Raw genomic sequence first — 13,419 nt, forward strand, 5'->3', positions numbered from 1 at the left:
AGTTTGTAATATGAAGAAACCATTTTATAAGGTTTGTAAAAGCAATTAATAGAAATACAGCAAGATAAAATCTGTATTTTATTAAACTGTTTGCAAGAAAAAGACACAGTTTCTACACAATTATTAATGGAAGCTGAAAACACACATGCATGTAAGAACAAGGGGACATCAAGTGTGACACAGGGCAAAGATGTTAATTTAGTGCTCCACTGTCTGCAGAGTGTGAAAAGAAATGGCTGAAAGATGATCTAGCAGATAGGGTGCTGAGGGACACTGCTTAGCGGTGGACTTGGCAGTGCTGGGTAAATGGCTGGACTGGATGATCTCAAAGGTCTTTTCCAGCCTAAATGATTCTATGATTCTGTTTTTATATACCCATAATCCTGGCAATCAAAAAAGGAAAATTCAAGTCATGAATGAACTTACAAGGTCTAGCGTTGAACTATACAAATAAGAATCTAAATCAAAATTCTCAAGGCAACGCCAGACAGCAAAATATCCTTAATGGTGCTACCAGGTGTTACAGAGAAGCAGAGTAATTCTAGATAGAAGAAGGTGAATAGTATTTTTTGAAGGTAAGTAGCAGTTGTCAGTGTTTCGTGCCTTCAAGTTTTGGCATCGCTAATGAAACCAGCTTAATTAATGCTGAAATTTGATGTAAAGAATTCTGATTGATACCAAGTTGAAATAAAAAAAAATATTCCAAGAAGCACAGGTAGTGGCTGGGCCTCTATATGACCGTAACTCTATGCCAAGTGTGAGACACTGTCAGTGTCCAGCTGGACACCACCTTCAGCAGGAGGACACTACAAGATGGAAAAAGTTATTGCTGTTATCAGCTTGCATATTTGCTGTCATTTGCAGCATCTCAGCACTATTTGGAAGAAGCAAAAGGGCCCTTCTGCTTTCCAACAACGACAAAAAATGTATAGTATCTCTAAAATAAATACAAACCAAGAGTATTTACTACAGACTTCACCAAAACTAGTCAAGGTCACACATTCTAGTGATGCCATTTAACAAGAAAAGTTAGGTAGCATTATTCCTTTGTAATTTCAAACTCATATCTCAAAACTGGTATGCCTAGTTTCCTCTAAATGTCCCTTGCCCAGGTCTCTGATGGCATGGGACTTGTGGCAGACAGTTTTCAGCCACACTGGTCTCATTTCACAGGAATAAGGGTCAAAACAGGTCATATGCTGGAAAAGTCACAGCAACTGCTTTTTTTTTAATCTGCTTTTCCATAAACAGCAGAGAAATTTGGCACTAAGCCAAATAGTTATTTATAGACAACATTTATTCCTAGGTATTTATTTTAGTCACTGGAGAACAATTGCAGCTAAATGTACTTATTACTGTCTGGAAATCTATTTTTTGAAATATCCTCTGTCAACGTAACTTTTTTGTCACTCTAACTGTATCTGGCCCTCTGTGCACATGCTGTGTGAATTAATCACATACACTCCCACCACACTGGAACCTGTGGGATTTACCCAAGTAAAAGATGCAATCTTGAAGTTACCCCCCAGTTTTTATGTTAAAAAATCCTACTTGCTCTGCATACTGGTTTTCTTAAATGCTAGAATAAAAATTGAGTCTCAGGATTTTGTATTATGACTTGAGTGAGCTGGTCACTGCTGATTGAACCAAGTTTTTCACAAACCCTCTGCACGGACCCAGACTTTCAATTCAGAGGCATCCACTCCCACTGCTGTATGAGAAAGGCTGTGCCCTTCAACATCATATCAGCTGCTTACACAGGCAAAAGAGCATGAAATGAAAATTGTGCACTCTCATAGGCCAGAGCTTTTCACACTTCAAATGTCATCCTTCTGTCAGGGACTCTTCTTTTCAAGCATCAACTTTGAGTCTTTACATTTTCTGCATCTTTCCCCTTATCTACTTTAGTCTGACTGATTTGTCCCACACTCAGGACAAGGCTTGAACTGACCTCAGCCTCCATAAGTTTGCCAGTTATCTACTGACACATGTTCAGCTCGACCTCTGCAAGGTAAGAAATTTTTGTTTACTCCATTCTGCAGACTGATATCCTGGCTGCAGATCAGATGATTGATTGTATAATCCAGCCACAAGCACTTGTGTTTGCAAACTCTGTAATGCCAGTGCAACATATTTCAGCCAGCACTTGCATGTGAGTTATCAGCAGGGATTTTCAGAAGTTTCTGTGCTGCTTACAGGGCTCAGAGGAATGAAGCCATTGCACTAAGCCCAAGCCAGAAGGGTGAAGGGGCACACAACTGTGAGCACATGCAAAAATCAGCTAAATGCTCATGACTACTCACAAAAACTTCCAGATTCTTTTTCCTCTACAGAAAAGAGGGAATCACCAGGACAAAGAAAAAAAAAAATCAACCAACCAATTAAAAAAAAAAAAAAAGAAAGAAAAGCAGAAAAACAATCCACAGAAAAAGTGAAAAGGTGACATAATTCCTCACTGTGTGAGGAATCCTGTTAATTTTCTCTACATATCTCTATATATTCCACCCAGTGATATAACTTTAATTACACAGCAACAACCTCAGTGTTATCACACAATCTGGGAAGCCTTTCCCAAGGCCTCAGGTTAAATGCAGTGTACTTCTGAGGATCACTGTCTGTCAGCACTGAAAGGCTGAAATTCTCAGAACTCAGGGTTCCAACAGAATCCCACTGTTTTCACCAGTGGATTTTTACCATTGTTTTTCAAACAATGGAGTGACACCCACTGTCTTTAGAAGCACTGTGTGGGCAGAATGCAACACAAGCCATGTACAGTTTTTTCTCCACTGCAAATGCCATAATGGCTTTTCCATTATTAATGATAACTTAGAAAGATCCAAAATGTTGTGAGGTGGTTACTGGACCAATAATCTACCTCGACCATTAACTGTAACTCTGATTATGCCAAAACGCATCTCAATTCCCCATCTACCTCTTCTCTACAATTGCTTCATCAATATTCATAAGATCCAAGGGCTTGATATTGATTACTGCATCTAATGGATTCATTATGCAAAGTCATCGTGACCTCTGAAGCAATTCTGCTTTTGTGACTTATCTAGATGCTTGCTCAAAATGTTTGGAGATATTGGTACCCACACAGGAGCAAGCAGAGCAGAACAAAACCCACCACAGGATCTTTAAATGATGATCCTCTGAGAGGATGGGCTTTTTCCACGCCTGTATGAGATGTCACACAACCCTAAAAGCTCCGTCACATTATCCCTGACTTAACAGGAGCCCTTGTTACCACACAGTAGAAAGAAGTAGTTAATATTAACTGATCATTATTAGCATTCATTACGGAAAATCAATCTGATTGTGCTATAGCCTCCTGCTGCAGTCAGCTGGGTTATTCTGATATTTACACAATATCGAGTTCCTGCTAACCAAAACTGTGGCGGTTATATAACATCTTTCAATGTCATGGTGATTCTGCAAACAAAATCTATTCCATTTACCAGCACCAAGGTACAAAATAAAGGCATTTTGCAAACAGTATCTAATGGCAAATATTTTACTACTGCCTATGTCCAAAATTATTAATGACAAGTACTCTTTTTTGAAAAGAAAGAACAAAATGGGGCAACTACAGTGTGAATTCATCTTTTAGTCTCAAAATCTAACCTTTTCTGGATGAAGATATTCATTAAGAACTCACTTGAAAAAACCGGCACAAAATGACAACACACTTTCATATGTTAAAAAACTGAAAGAGTAAAAATAAAAGTTAGACAAATTTTAGAGTAGGAATTAGGAATAATATGTTAAATTAAAAAAATCAAACCTACAAGAAAGAATGACCTAGGAAGGAGGTGAGTACAGTACCACTTGGATTTTTTTTTTTTTTTTTTAAATAAAGTACCTGTAACTCAGACACTAATATCTGGATTCAAGAATAATTTAGTAAAATATTACTGGTACAACTGCAGATGCTCCATTATAGTTAACTATCACAATATTACTGGGATGTTTTCTGCAAACTACATATGATTAAATCCAGATGGAAAAAAATTAGTACACCTCCTTTTTCAGGTCATGTCCACATACCACCCTCCAACCTCCTCCCAATAATTTCTTGTGGATCAATTACTGTATGTGTCAAAGTAACAAAGACTGTCAGGCTGGTTCTCTCCTGCACTCTTGAATAATGTTTCTCTGTCAAAAAGTGAAGTTTTCATTCAAATTCAGATTTAATGTTGAAATACGATTTGAGGCTCCCAAAATCATCTATTATAAATATTACATATATATAAATATTTACAGACAAGATTAACACATTAGTCTGTTCTTTGATGTGAACATACAGTTAAAGACTTTTTCAATGCAGTCACACACTGGTTTTGGACTTCTCTCTTACAGCAGACCAGCTTTTGATCACCTTGCTTTAATCTTCTCCACTGAAAATTAATATAACCCAGATATAAGCTTCATGTATTTCCAGTAATTTAGAGATACATTTCCCCTACACACATGTAACTGAAAAATTTAGTATCTTGAAAAGGTGAAACATTTTAATCAATCTGAAATCAATTCAAATGAGAAGCCTGAAGAAAAGAATGTCAGCCACAGTCAAAAAGTAGAAGCAATAGATTATTCTCTCTGTGCATGTTATCAAGTGCATCTGTAGCTGATCTCCTTGGTTTAAAACATGACTTGTGTAGCATTTTCATCCTTAGACAGAAAACATAGCAGAACACAGCCATCTCATTCAGGTTTTACTTTTGCTACATCTGCAACTCCCCCAAAGTAGAGATGGAGCAATATTAGAACTGTTTTTGGCCTATTTTATGCAGTACTGTAGCTAGTTTCTTCAGAATCAGCTGAAACACACCTAAACAGGATACAAACCAAAATACAGATTACTATAAAGTCTTCATTATTTTCATTTTTCACATCGGAAGTAAATCTATATTATGCTGCAGAATAACAAAGCAGGAGTCCAAAAGTGTTTGCCTAGAGTAATTAATAGATTTCCTTACACCACTCCTATTAGGGCATGGCCTAAACCACCAAATTTTATCCTCATTCATAATTTTCTATTCTTATGCAATACAGTCTAAAAGGACAACATTTTTCTCCAGACAGGGAACCAAAATTAAAAATTCAAAGCACATACTCTCACTCTGTTTCACAGCTGAAATCTCTGCCAAGTAGCAACTCTGTCAGCACAAACCTAACACTGCAAAAATCTCAAAGGTAGAATTAATTAGAAAGCAATCATAAAGAACACAAATTACATGAGTTCAAAACTCTAAACGCTCAGTGAGTACTTAGATGAGTGTTTGAAATGAGAGCATTTACACACGTAAAATGGCAACTTCGATATACAGACCTGCAAAAACTCATTTCCCAAATGTAACTAATACAGATGTGCTTGCTATTTATCACATGATGGTCACTGTTCACACTTATATACAAGAACACGAATGTGTGTAAACCAAAGAATTCCAATCTCCTCATCACAGCTTAGTCTCTGGTAGATAACAAGCACTTTGCTGAAAGCCTGTGGAGGGTTTTTAGGTAAACCTTCAGCACGTGCTGGAGCCTGGGTCACAGAGGACTGAACAAATTAGCAGCTCTAGACAGGGAGAGGTTGGGACCTTGCTCCTGAGGCTGGTCCAAGGGAGGAAAGAGCACACCATGACTATGTAGCACAACTGTACACTGCCTTCTAAACAGGGCTGCCTTGGAAGAGTGCGGCCAGATGAGGGTAAGGAGCTATTCACTCTGAAAGGACTCCAATCTAACCCCACGAGTTAGAAAGGCAAGTACAGTTTATTAATTTGATTTTAAATGGAGCTCTTCACATCCTATTTTCTAAGTCCTAATTATTAGCCTTTTTTTTTCCCCAAGTAGTTAGGCAGGCCTATTTATTGATTGTCCATCCTACCAATACTGTCTAACATTTCAGGGCACTTCACTTAAGTCACACATGTATGCTAAAAATACCTGCCGTGTTTAATTCTAATATAAACCTCCACTGCATCTGCTACTGAGACTACCATACCCTTGGGCAGAAAGGCTCCAAATGTTTGGGAAGCTGCAATGTAAATGCTGCAAAAACCCTGTAGCTTTATGAAGTTGCCAGACTTGATTTTGCACCTGCAAAAAGCCTATCAGCCTCCCTGACATCTTTCAGATGCTCCATGAATACCAGCAGAATAAAAGCAAGACATATACACTCTATGACTGGCACTAATAGGAATCAAGAGACAGTTCAGTATACTTCAAGATACAGTAAAAACTGTTATTCCAATTTGCCCCCGGTGATGGTGACCACTGTTGTGGTTGTTTTGTTTAACAAGTCAATCACTGATTAACCCATAACTCTTAATTTTATTCCTCTCTCTGGGAAGCCATGTATCAGACAAAAGTAACAAAGCTGCCTGATGACAAACAGAAGTCCTGTTTCACAAACCTGAGCAGCCTGAAACATTAGTTCTGTGTTTCAGCCCTTTTAGAGGTGCTGAACGCCTGTAAGATCAAGTTACAAGGTTCAGTTCTAAAATTCTGCCTAGAGAAGCACCATGGCCAGGAGCTGCCAAGGTCAAAACGGAGCCATGAGGGTTAGCGTGAAACTGAACAGGATCTATGGAAACTTTTCCAATGGCAACAATGAACTTTGAAAAATTACCTGCATGGCCAAAACCTTCCATCCACCTAAAACCAGATACTGTTCTTGTACAATAACATCTACAGTCGAATATAACAATCAGCAACAGAACTTATAACTGTGTGATATAATATAAATTTATCCTGTTACCTTTAGTATTACATAGCTTTCAGACACCAAGATCATTTCGCCCTTTCAATAAAGGAGTTGTTAAAAAGAAAAAGCAAAGTCTAATCAAAATAGTTATAGGAATTATATAAGTTCTGATGAGGCTGGATTGAGCAATCATCACAATTGTGACACCAGCACAAAGAATCTGATTGAAAGAAATGAGCTTGCATGGATACTTTTCACTATACATAAATGGGATCAATTAGTTGAATACCGTGATAATCCTATTTCTCCCAATCTGCAAGGGTACCATAGAAACTCAATCCTATTTCAAAGATTACTTTTTTTAAAATCACAATATACAGGTACCAAAGTAAAAAATACGGTTACAAAAAAACCAAAACAGCTTCAATAAAATATGATCCAAAACCCCCTCAAGGCTGAAGATTTAAAGGACAGGTATGATGGTATTGTTGGATGTCCATAAAAGAAGAGATGGGTTTTGTTCCCTACAGATTATTTTTCCCTCTGTGAGATGGACATGTCAAAGTCTTAGCAATGTACCTGCATCCCAAAGCTCTCACTCATCTTCTGATACAAATGACAAGTACAGATCAGACACCTGTATCTCATGAGGCAGGGTAATTTGTAGACTTTATGTGAGGTCTTTAGGATGGGGGTGGTGGATCATTCAGTGTCAAAGACTGGACTATTACACTGACATATGCTTCTCAGTTCAGTGAAGTACAGCAAACTCTCAGACTCTTAAGTGCCTCAGGTCCCAAGAGTGTTCACAGAGGTACAAGCATAGGTTCAGGCCACAGACAAAGGGACAAACTGTCTACCAGCAGATCCATGTCCAGCAGCAAAGTGATGAATCAGCAACTACGTGGTGCACAGGAGGGGACTATTATGAATAGCCTGTGCTTTTAAATCACTTTTAAATTTTTGACTTTTGGTCAAAGTAATGAGCATTTTTTCAATAGCGCCTCTAAGGAGAAAGGGGAAAAGAAAAAAAAAAAAAAAAAAAGCTAGAAAAACAGCAGGTGAAATAAATGGAGATGCCCATGACAGGTAAAAGTGCTTCCATAAAAACTGGAATTACCAAAGCCTGCTTTCCTACCAGTTTGACATGAATGGTCTCTAAACACTTCTGAATCTTCCACAAAGGTCCTCCCTTCTCCACCCAGCCATTTATTTTTCACTGAGCTTGTAGGAACACAATCACCTTTGACACTTCACTTGCTCCATCACATTTGAAATAAGCCAACAGGTTCCCAGAAGGAACAATATCTTCTTCATTAGGAAAAAGAGACACAGAAAAATGAAGCAGCTTTGAAGCTGTTTTCAGGGGAAGTGCGTGCCGTGGCACGAAGGAAAGAAATGCTAAAAATCTTGAGAGGCAGGAGGCACAAACAACATGGACTTTGCATAGATTTTTTTTTTCCCCAATCCATCTCTCAAGTTTTAATGAACTGTCATCATAGTGGTTTTGAATAGTAAGTACCTGAGCATGAGGCATTTTTAGACCTCCTTTAGGAGTTCCTATATTTAGAACAGCACTGCCTAAAACATCAGGAAGTTTCTGCTCGAAAGTTCTTTTGTCAAAATGCAAAGCTGAGTGGAAACGCCTATTTATAACAAATTCAGTTCAAAAAGTCACCCACTAGATTTAGCCAAGATTACTCGAGAACCCTTTTGGAAAAAAATGCTGGGAGAGGATGGGAAATAATTTTTTTTACAAAATCTGCATTATTTTCAGAAGCTTCTATGCAAAATATATTTTTGTCAGAAAACTCTCATAGAAAGGGGGAAAAAAAGTATTTCCTGTCCAGTTCTGGCATCTTGCCTTTCAGTGACCAATAATAACAGCCCAGTAAAAACAGAGCACAACACACAGGATCCAAGTGTTTCCTCCAGATGCACCTGCAGATGTTCCTTTGCCTTGTATACGAAAGAGTCCCCTCTCTACTAAATCTCGTCTTTGCAGGATGACAATTTGAAATAAATACATTTAGTTACATCAACAGGATCTGATTTACTCAGCATTTTTATTTCCTTCTGTAAGTTATTCCACACAGAAGAGCGTTCTGCTTGGAAATAAAAGAAGACAAGAAAATACTGGTTTTGCCACAGCCTGTGCATGATTGAAGGTAAGCTTAACAAAATGACACATTTCTGAAACTGATATTTAAAACAAGGAAACAAATGAGAAAGCTGGACTAAGCTTTCAAAGGACCTGCATTTGCTGTTAAGCATGCAGCACTATTATGTTTCCACTTTTACTATTGCTACATTTCACTGTCATTGAGAATGACTTTGGCTAACACAGAAAACTTTGCAATGTGTTGATAATTAATTTTATTAAGTTTCACCACAGTGATCCTTCCTGAAGATGCATGTGGAAAGGCGTCAGTCAAACTGCACTAGAACTTCTTGCACTGGACTTACAAAAGTGGTTTTGCAAAGAGCCAAGAGGAAGCGTGCAGCTTTCAGCTGCACAACTGCTCAGCTAGGGCTCCTCCCATTCCTGATTCCTGGTTTGCAGAATACTGGGAAACAACAGAAGCAGAAACATGAATGGTTTGTTTAAAGTAAAACATCCTCCAGCAAGAAACTCCATTGGGTTATTGGGCTCAACAAGCAGCTGAGCACTGGAGTGTTATCGCGTATGAAAGGATGAGACAGAAAGGCTCTCAGTCAAACACGAGAGGGGTGTACAGCACTGAGAAACTACTGCAGTACAGGGAATCCTCATCTTCCACAAACACAAACTCTGAAATGTTCTTAAAACGATGGCAGATACAAAGGTTTGTGTGAATACTTTGTGTTCTGCCCTACTGCAGCACAGCTGTTTGTGTACAGCTGTCCAGGGAGGCACCTCTGAAAGCAGCAGCACCAAATAACATGAAATGTTGTCACCTCAACAGGTTTAGATAGAGCACCCATTTAGGGGGCTCAAGGATTATATTATATTCTTAACCATATCCAAGGTAAATTAAGTAATAACGCAACAGAAATAATGGAAGTCTATTATTTAATACAGGATGTACATTTCTTCCATAATTTTTTTAAAAGTCACTCTAAACAGACATAAGCAAAATAAAAACTATCACTGTTGCATATGACATCACTGCTGTTTTTTAAAGAACATGTGTCATACTGGAAGAAGAAAGTGACAGGCTTATCTCCAGATACCACTAATAAACAATCACAACTTCTCCATCTATATTTATATGCAGTTGGCTAAAATCTAATGGCACAGTGCATAAGAATTTTCAAGTATCTCACCAAGATGCTAATTAACTTATTTGGCTCTCATCAACCAATATGTGGATTTCCTCAGCCACACCCAAGAGCTGATAGTGTTAGTGAGTGGATTCCCTGCCACATTTGCTCCTTTTCCTTCTTTCGACTGGCAGTGAGGAGCACTCTGAACTACAAAAATACGATCTTATACACAGAATCACAAACCACATGAGACTTACTAATTGTTAGTTTAATCCTTTAGGGCTAAGGCAAGAAATTTTGTAAGATTTAGGTATATTGCATGCCAACAGGTAAGACACAGAGAAACTATGTTTTAAGGAATTAAGTCAGTACCTAAATAAAACTTTTTATGGCTTCCTGTACTTGCTCAAAAATGAGTAAACAGTGGATGGAGCTTCCTTTTTAAACTATATCTGTATGCTGGTTATGAAATCCAGTAACAAAATAACACAGTGAGAAGACTCAATTTTCCTCTGCCACTATGGAAAGTGTTCTAGGAGAAGTTGGAACTAAAGGTCACAGAGGATTTCATTCCTCCACAGCTCAGTTTTTGTTCCATGCTGAATATATCAGCAAGGGTGTTGTTTATAATGAAGGGGGATTTTTTATTGTTTATTTTTTGATGCATCCATGAGGAATTAGACCACCGGCTGATTTCACACAGGCCACCCAAGTATTCCCTCAATATCAAAAGCAGAGATTATTTTTTAAAACTTTAAAATTTTGTTTTTGTCTACAGCGCTGATTGCAATTTAACACCACCAGAGATACAAGAATTTTGCTGCAAATCAGAGCAGAGGAGTCCTGCATAAAAGCAAGGACTATTTAAAGACAAAACATAGAGCCATGATGGAATCCATGCATTCCGAACAACGTTGACATCATGGTACAGTTCACCCCAGAGAGTCAGTTTTCCATGCCCCAGGCACACACTCAAGTGCCTTTTATCAGCACTATTAGTCATTAGCATGACAGCAATATGGGATGAAATCAGCATCCGTTACATGGCACAGTTACCTTCAATGCCATCCAGCCACTGAAACACAGACGCCTGGAAAATTACTTGGAGCAATATTGCGCTTTCGCTTGTGCTAGTGCATTTTTCAATTGATGCAAACACATTAAGACAGTTAATCAATTACAAATCAAAATCCATTCCCTCTATTACTGAATGCAACTTTGTTCAGGTAAGAGCATCGTGTTGAAATACTTTGAACTGAACATCAAGTGTATAAATTCTAAATAACAAGAAACTCCTCCAAGGAGTTTGCCTATTTCAGACATGAACTTCTGTAGCTTTAAAAGATGTTTCAGCTATTTTCATAATCAATTGCTCTCTTCTTCCAAGAGTTTCCAGGTAATGCAGTATGAAAATTGGACTGTCCATAGTTTACATTACAGTGACTAGCATATGGATAAAAGACTTGGCAAATCAGAGCTAATTTGATACTCTACACTAAAACTATAATGTGGAATATTTTATTTTAAAAAAATTAAATTTGCACCTTTTCATTAAGCTGCTGCTTTTCCCTTATTTGTGTCACACAGATGAGACACAGGATAAAGGATTTGATTTGCAACCTGTGCATCAGCAATCCCCACTCGCCCTGCATGAATGAGGATCATGGTGCTCAGTTCTGAAAAGAGGTTCAGTCATGATTTAATAGCTTTAAAATTAATCACTTTCATGTCAATATTATTGCATGGCTTTATTACCTAGACTTGATTTTCTTCTCAAGGAGGTCACAGGTGAAGCATACTGTGGGTTCCACTGCATCTCTGAAGTGACCAAGTGCTAACAGAAACACCAAAAAGATTGCCTAGGGCTGATCCTACGGGAAAAACCTGCATTGCAGATCTTTGCCATGGCCTTCAGCAGCTGACAGGTTAGGGTAGCAGAGCAAACCAGAATCTGCACCAGCGGCTTTTCCTCTAAACTGGCAGAACAATCTGATGTATTTCCTTCATCTATGTATGCAGTTCAAAAGTATGTATTTTAAAGTTATTGAACTTCAGTTTCAGATTATTCAGGAGTTTTGATTTGAGGATACAATAGGGACCACACAGATGATAGAACTCCTTTATAGGACTGAACCCAAGCTCCACTGCCCAGGTCCCAAAAAACAATTCTGCCTCATAATCTGCCACAGTTTGATGGCCTAAGGCAAAAAAGAACTTGCTACTAGCTGGAGGCTTTGAAGTACTGACAAAAGAGAAATAGAAACACCAACATTTCTAATTATATTTTCCTCCAGAATCAGAAAGGCTCTTTCTTGTTAACAAAAAGGATTTAAAAGGCTTCTGTCATGTAGCATCTGGCACAGATGTATCCATTAGTTTTATATCATCTTTTTCTTCCCAACACCTGACTGTCCGAGTTCAGGCTCCTAGCGTGGGCATCATGACAATCTCTACTCCAACATGCTCCAGTCTCTTTGTAGCCCTAGCTGCCTGATTCATTTTCCATGTGTTTTATCCCTGTGGCAGTCCTATTTAGTAACAGTGCTCCCATACAAACAGAATTGACATGTGGGGTAAGTTGATTACTTGTCCAAAGTCACAAATACTTTTTTGCTGAGGAAGCTTCCTGAGTTCTGTATTCACTGACCAACTCACTAGTCTATAATCCTCCCAGTCTGGCAGCATCTCTGTACACATAAAACCAGATTTTCTAAAGATGTAAAGCTTAAGCAATATATAAAGTGTACCATGATGATAAGAAATACCATATAAATGCAATTATTGCCATGCAGAGGAAACCTTGGCTGCTTTCCATATAAATGACATCAACAGCAGAAGGAATAAGACCATGGTATCAAGATTATAGTTTATATAATATTTTAATTCTAAATTACATAACCTATTGTACTGCAACTTGTTTGCAACACCAGTTATTTCAAATATCAAATAAGAGATGATGATAAAACACTGAAAACACCTTACATTACGGTTTGCTGCATAGTCAAGTGGCTGCTTAAATTTTAGAAAGATTTTCATACTCCTTACTTGCAGAAACAATTAAAAATTTGCTTTGGCTTTTAATTTCATTTTCAAAAGGTATTTCTGTGCTTTTGCCACAAGGAACATACAAATTACCACTACGTCATAAGAAGAAATAAGAAGCAAAAGCAAGTCTTACAAAACAGTCTTGTTCTTTGGCAAGGAATTTAAATATTTTTATGTATCTGCCTCAAGACTGACAATATCAAATAAAGGAAACACTCATTTTGGATGTTTGTCACCAGCTGTGATGCAAACACATGATGCACGTAAGTTGTTTAGGTTTTTTTCATTCAGAAGAAGATTATTGTGGTGGGGGAGACTAGGTGCAAAGTGAAATTCTGGGATGTGTACTGATATTTAGGTGAGACCACAAAACAGTGCAACAGAAACAAGTTGCTCTGACAAGACAACCTGAAACC

General features: G+C 38.0%; 1 protein-coding gene across 2 annotated transcripts in view; it reads right to left on the bottom strand.

Moving 5' to 3' along the window:
- PRKCE (protein kinase C epsilon) overlaps positions 1-13,419 on the bottom strand; it is a 287,731-nt gene that overhangs the window by 158,734 nt on the left and 115,578 nt on the right. The window lies entirely within an intron of this gene.

This window comes from Corvus hawaiiensis, chromosome 3, assembly GCF_020740725.1.
Source record: "Corvus hawaiiensis isolate bCorHaw1 chromosome 3, bCorHaw1.pri.cur, whole genome shotgun sequence".
Classification (NCBI taxonomy): Eukaryota; Metazoa; Chordata; class Aves; order Passeriformes; family Corvidae; genus Corvus; species Corvus hawaiiensis.